At 29.0% G+C, this 7,500-nt stretch overlaps 2 non-coding genes across 2 annotated transcripts; both read right to left on the bottom strand.

Annotated features, from left to right (window-relative positions):
• Nucleotides 1–269: 269 nt before the first annotated feature.
• LOC135962877 (5.8S ribosomal RNA) lies at nucleotides 270–449 on the bottom strand. The gene has a single exon (XR_010576719.1). It is a non-coding gene; the product is annotated as a 5.8S ribosomal RNA (ribosomal RNA).
• Nucleotides 450–1,071: 622 nt separating this feature from the next.
• LOC135962904 (small subunit ribosomal RNA) lies at nucleotides 1,072–3,096 on the bottom strand. The gene has a single exon (XR_010576744.1). It is a non-coding gene; the product is annotated as a small subunit ribosomal RNA (ribosomal RNA).
• Nucleotides 3,097–7,500: the final 4,404 nt, after the last annotated feature.

Here is a 7,500-nt window from a genome sequence, read left to right as displayed (position 1 = left end):
TTTTCTGTTTAAATAAAAAATTCTTTTTAATAGAGAGGCAATCCTAGTTTCATAAAAAAATATTTTATGCTAGACCTTCCTCAATAAAAAAATGAATATAAAATATATAATATTAAATACTCTGATTTTATTCGTTAGAGGTTTTGTATCTTTAACTTTTAGTATTATGAATATAGTAGAATATCCAGTAATACAACATGTGCTTTTAAAAAATTTTACATATTAAATATATAAAAGATTTTTAAAGCAACTTATTTAGCATAGTCTTACAACCCTCAACCATATGTAGTCCAAGCAGCACTCTAATTATAAATTAAAGTACCTTACAGCATGGACTGCGATATGCGTTCAAAATGTCGATGTTCATGTGTCCTGCAGTTCACACGATGACGCACAGTTTGCTGCGTTCTTCATCGACCCATGAGCCAAGTGATCCACCGCTTAGAGTGATATATTTATTTTTGTTTAAATAGCAATTCATAAATTTGTTTATTGAAAGAAATCAAAAATACACCAAACCAAATTGGCATATATCAATTCCTTCAATAATATTTTTTTTAATTTTAAAACATACCACAAAGTTTGTTGCGAATATCTTAGTTCTTTTAGAAAGAACAATTTTTTTTAACTTGTATACAAGTACAACTATAATTGTGAGTTTAATTTTTATGCAATGTATGGATATACAATAAATTGTATTGCCAGTACACTAAAATGAATATATTATATATATTTCAAATATTCCCATCCAATGTATGATTTAAGTTCATAAATCAGTACATCTTTTTTTAATAAAAGAGAATAAAAGAAAATATATTATATATATATATAATTTCCAACGACTTTTTTTATAATATTATTAAATATAATATTATTTTATTATTAAAGAGTTTTTCTTTCAATAACACTTTTAGTGTTTTTCTCTTTTTTTTTATAAAAAAAAAATATTTAAATATTTTTAATTTTATTTTTATTAGCCTTTTTTTTTAAAGGGCATTATGTTTTTTTTTTTATTAATATTTTTTATATATAAATATATAAAAAAATTTTTTTTATCGGTTAGGAACACATTAATGATCCTTCCGCAGGTTCACCTACGGAAACCTTGTTACGACTTTTACTTCCTCTAAATAATCAAGTTCGGTCAACTTTTGCGAAACAACCGTAACACACAAGGCGTTACAGTGATCACGTCCGGAGACCTCACTAAATAATTCAATCGGTAGTAGCGACGGGCGGTGTGTACAAAGGGCAGGGACGTAATCAATGCGAGTTAATGACTCACACTTACTGGGAATTCCAAGTTCATGTGAACAGTTTCAGTTCACAATCCCAAGCATGAAAGTGGTTCAGCGGTTTACCCGGACCTCTCGGTCTAGGAAATACACGTTGATACTTTCATTGTAGCGCGCGTGCAGCCCAGGACATCTAAGGGCATCACAGACCTGTTATTGCTCAATCTCATTATTGCTAGACGCAATTTGTCCATTTAAGAAGCTAGTGTCCTTATAATGGGACAAACCAACAGGTACGGCTCCACTTTCATAAACACATTCAAACACTCACACATTTTACTGCACTCATGAATGAAGGCTACAAAAGCTTCAAACACCATAATCCTGAAAGCATCTATTTAATATATTTGAGTCTCGTTCGTTATCGGAATTAACCAGACAAATCACTCCACGAACTAAGAACGGCCATGCACCACCACCCATAGATTCGAGAAAGAGCTATCAATCTGTCTTACACACTTATGTTCGGACCTGGTAAGTTTTCCCGTGTTGAGTCAAATTAAGCCGCAGGCTCCACTCCTGGTGGTGCCCTTCCGTCAATTCCTTTAAGTTTCAGCTTTGCAACCATACTTCCCCCGGAGCCCAAAAGCTTTGGTTTCCCGGGAAGCGACTGAGAGAGCCATGATAGTAGCTACACCCAATTGCTAGCTGGCATCGTTTATGGTTAGAACTAGGGCGGTATCTGATCGCCTTCGAACCTCTAACTTTCGTTCTTGATTAATGAAAACATCTTTGGCAAATGCTTTCGCTTAAGTTAGTCTTACGACGGTCCAAGAATTTCACCTCTCGCGTCGTAATACTAATGCCCCCAAACTGCTTCTATTAATCATTACCTCTTGATCTAAAAACCAATGAAAGTAGAACAGAGGTCTTATTTCATTATTCCATGCACAAAATATTCAGGCATTTGGAGCCTGCTTTAAGCACTCTAATTTGTTCAAAGTAATTGTACCGGCCCACAACAACACTCGATGAAGAGCACTGAAGCAGGTTTAAATAGGAGGAATATGCACAAATACAAGTATTTAATACATATAAGAACTCCACCGGTAATACGCTTACATACATAAGGTACAGTACAAACTACAATTATAGTTGTACTACCCGTATGAAGCACAAGTTCAACTACGAACGTTTTAACCGCAACAACTTTAATATACGCTATTGGAGCTGGAGTTACCGCGGCTGCTGGCACCAGACTTGCCCTCCAATAGGTCCTTGTTAAAGGATTTAAAGTGTACTCATTCCAATTACAGGGCCTCTAATATGAGTCCTGTATTGTTATTTTTCGTCACTACCTCCCCGAGCTGGGAGTGGGTAATTTACGCGCCTGCTGCCTTCCTTAGATGTGGTAGCCGTTTCTCAGGCTCCCTCTCCGGAATCGAACCCTGATTCCCCGTTACCCGTTGCAACCATGGTAGTCCTAGATACTACCATCAAAAGTTGATAGGGCAGACATTTGAAAGATCTGTCGTCGGTACAAGACCATACGATCAGCAAGTTATCTAGAGTTCAACCATAATAACGATCTTGCGATCGCTTGGTTTTAGCCTAATAAAAGCATACGTCCCAAAGGTCCGTATTTATATTGCATGTATTAGCTCTAGAATTACCACAGTTATCCAAGTGCATGTATTAGCTCTAGAATTACCACAGTTATCCAAGTAACTGTTAACGATCTAAGGAACCATAACTGATATAATGAGCCTTTTGCGGTTTCACTTTTAATTCGTGTGTACTTAGACATGCATGGCTTAATCTTTGAGACAAGCATATAACTACTGGCAGGATCAACCAGAATAATGTTTTATTTATATTATTTGTTTTCAATTGGTTTTAGTTGAAAAGAAATTTAACGAAAATCAGCTTTTTATCGCGTCATATTCGTCATTCCAAATTCACTGTTCTTGATTTTTAAACAATATATTGTTCTATTATCATTTATTTCACATTGCATCATATAATATTTTTCAATATATATGATATTTTTTGATATGCAATTAAGAATTACATTTCATTCATATTTCATTTTTACATTTTATACATTTTTGAAAAACACCAAAAAATCTTCACCAAAAAAATCTTATATAAAAAAAACTAAGAAAATACTTATTTTTCTTTATTCGATTTTAACAAAATAAATTTACCAATGCAAATATTGAAATCCCCAAGAATATAAAAAAATTCTTGTTCTAGAGACCAAAGCATCATAAATAATTTTAGCACATTGAATAAAAATTAATTTTAATATTTCAATAAAGAAAAATTAAAATTATAAAAAAAAAATAAAATAAATAATTTTACACTAACGAATAACTATACAGTTCAATCAACAAACTAAAAAAATTTGTCGACAAACTTAAATAGATTCATCGTTAGCGGCAAATAAACTAAAAAAAGTTTTCATTGCTCTCCCCACACACAAAATACTATACCACATATATTCAACGCAAATAATAAAATAGATATTTAAAAACCTCAATACACAATATAAAAAAAAAACAAGCAAATAGTTCCAACATTCACGTTGTAACATTCTTGCACAATATCATCATTCGCATTCGATTTTCATTCTTAAATCAATTTTAACACACCGTATATTAGTATTTTTGATGTTTTGTGTGAATATTTAGTATCTCTGCATTTTATGTCAAGAGTATATAGAGATAGTTACATACAACTTCCCCGCCAATTTCGTTTTCCGAAACTTTAAAATTGTATATCTTGAGTTCTAAGCAACTTTTTTGAAATTTTCTTTTTGATTATGAATCGTACGAATTATTACTAATTTTTGGATAAAAAAAATTTTTAAATTTTCTAAAATTGTAGATTTTTTTTTTTTGAAATTTCAAAATTTCAAAATTTCTATTTCCCTAACTTACAAAAGTAAGAAAAATTAAAATAAAATTTTATCGATTTTGATAATTTTTTTAAGAAATTTCATACAATATGAACTAATATCAACATCTAAATAGATTTTCTTTTCAAATTGTTCAATATTTCAAAATAAAAAATTTTCGATTTTTTCAAAAATTTTATTATTTTATGAAATATTTCCTTAAATTGTAAAAATTTGTATGAAAAATATACTTTTCTTTATTATTTTTGGGATTTTGTATGAAAATCATTATAGATTTTAGTCCACATTTTTTTCAATTTATAACATTTAACTAATAAATAGTATTATTTTCACAAATTTAACAAATTTGTATAAAAATTTAACTTTTCTTTATTATTTTTGGTACTATTATAAAGGAAAATCATTATAGATTTTATTAAATCCACAATACATTTTATATTTTGTTTTGTTTTGTGTAGTAGTATTGTTATTATTAGTAGAGGAGTAAAACTAAATAATTTTAATACATACATCCATCCATCTATACATTCATCTCATTAGCAAACAACATTTTTGTGTATAAGTAATAGAGTAGAGTAGAGTAAAACTAAATAATTTTAATACATCTATCATCAGCAAACAAGGGACAGTATAATTTTCCTAGGGACAGTAGGAAACTCGTTAATCCATTCATATGTGTCACTAATTAGATGACGAGAACTTTGTCTACCTAATGACGTTAATATTTAATTCCGCCGTTCAACCGCGCTTACAGTATCACATTTTTGTGTAAGCATTAGAGTAAAACTACTCTATCGTTATTTTTATCGCTTAATAATGATGTGTGAGCCAATATTTTTTCTTTTTTCACAATGATGTGGCGATGAGAGCCAACATTTTTTTTAAATAAATTTTTCTACTTTGAAATTAGAATGAAACTACTCAGTATTTTTCTTTTTTTTACTTCATAATGATAGGATGAGCCAATATTTTATTATTTTCTTCACAATAATGTGATGAGCCAATATTTTATTAAATTTTTTCATAATGATGTGGTGATGAGAGTCAACATTTTTTTTTTAAATATAGGGACAGTAGGAATCTCGTTAATCCATTCATATGCATCACTAATTCGATGATGAGGACTTTGTCTAACTTAAGACCTTAATATTTAATGCCGCCGTTCAACAGCGCTTACTGAAATTTCTTCACATTGACAACATTCAGAGCACTGGACAGAATCAAATTTTTGTCAGCATTAGAGTAAAACTACTTTGTATTTTTTCATTGTCGCTTAATAATGACATAGCGGAGCCATCATTTTTTTTTTTTGTAATAAATTTTAGAGTAAAACTACTTTGTATTTTTTCATTATCGCTTAATAATGATGAACTGAGCCATCATTTTTTTTTTTTTGTAATAAATTTTAGAGTAAAACTACTTTGTATTTTTTCATTATCGCTTAATAATGATGAACTGAGCCATCATTTTTTTTTTTTGTAATAAATTTTTTCATCTCATCAACCACGCTTACTCGAATTTCTTCACATTGACATTCAGAGCACTTGGCAGAATGAAATTTTTCAAAACATTGTTAAGAAAAATATTTATTATTTAGTTAATTTCTTTTCACACATTCAATTTTCAAAATATTCTTATTTATTATTTGTATAATAAAGAATCTAGTGTTTAATCCATTCAATATCAAAACATCATGAGCTGCTTACTCGATTTTGTTAACATTAGAGTAAAACTAGTTAAACCATTCATATTCATCATCACTATTTGTATGACGAGGTATTTGGCTACCTTATGATCTTAATATTTGCTACAGCCGTTTAAAAAACAAATAATGGCTCAGTACCTCATTATTAAGCGACAATGAAAAAATTCAAAGTAGTTTTACTCTAAAATTTATTTATGGGCAGAATGAAATTTTTCAAAACATTGTTAAGAAAAATATTTTTATTATTTAGTTAATTTCTTTTCACACATTCAATTTTCAAAATATTCTTATTTATTATTTGTATAATAAAGAATCTAGTGTTTAATCCATTCAATATCAAAACATCATGAGCTGCTTACTCGATTTTGTTAACATTAGAGTAAAACTAGTTAAACCATTCATATTCATCATCACTATTTGTATGATGACGAGGTATTTGGCTACCTTATGATCTTAATATTTAATACAGCCGTTTAAACGCGCTTACTCGAATTTCTTCACATTGACATTCAGAGCACTTGGCAGAATGAAATTTTTCAAAACATTGTTAAGAAAAATATTTATTATTTAGTTAATTTCTTTTCACACATTCAATTTTCAAAATATTCTCATTTATTATTTGTATAATAAATAATCTAGTGTTTAATCCATTCAATATCAAAACATCATGAGCTGCTTACTCGATTTTGTTAAAATTAGAGTAAAACTAGTTAAACCATTCATATTCATCATCACTATTTGTATGACGAGGTATTTGGCTACCTCCTTATGATCTTAATATTTAATACAGCCGTTTAAACGCGCTTACTCGAATTTCTTCACATTGACATTCAGAGCACTTGGCAGAATGAAATTTTTCAAAACATTGTTAAGAAAAATATTTTTATTATTTAGTTAATTTCTTTTCACACATTCAATTTTCAAAATATTCTTATTTATTATTTGTATAATAAAGAATCTAGAGTTTAATCCATTCAATATCAAAACATCACGAGCAGCTTACTCGATTTTGTTAACATAGAGTAAAACTAGTTAATCCATTCATATTCATCACTATTTGTATGACGAGGTAGTATTTGGCTACCTCTCTCTTATGATCTTAATATTTAATACAGCCGTTTAAACGCGCTTACTCGAATTTCTTCACATTGACATTCAGAGCACTGGGCAGAATAAAATTTTTCAAAACATTGTTAAGAAAAATATTTTTATTATTTAGTTAATTTCTTTTCACACATTCAATTTTCAAAATATTCTTATTTATTATTTGTATAATTATAAAGAATCTAGAGTTTAATCCATTCAATATCAAAACATCATGAGCTGCTTACTCGATTTTGTTAACATTAGAGTAAAACTAGTTAAACCATTCATATTCATCATCACTATTTGTATGACGAGGTATTTGGCTACCTTATGATCTTAATATTTGCTACAGCCGTTTAAAAAACAAATAATGGCTCAGTACCTCATTATTAAGCGACAATGAAAAAATTCAAAGTAGTTTTACTCTAAAATTTATTTATGGGCAGAATGAAATTTTTCAAAACATTGTTAAGAAAAATATTTTTATTATTTAGTTAATTTCTTTTCACACATTCAATTTTCAAAATATTCTTATTTATTATTTGTATAATAAA

Source organism: Calliphora vicina, chromosome X, assembly GCF_958450345.1.
Source record: "Calliphora vicina chromosome X, idCalVici1.1, whole genome shotgun sequence".
Classification (NCBI taxonomy): domain Eukaryota; kingdom Metazoa; phylum Arthropoda; class Insecta; order Diptera; family Calliphoridae; genus Calliphora; species Calliphora vicina.
The sequence above is the reverse complement of the archived record's forward strand: the minus strand, read 5'-3'. Positions and strand labels throughout refer to the sequence as shown.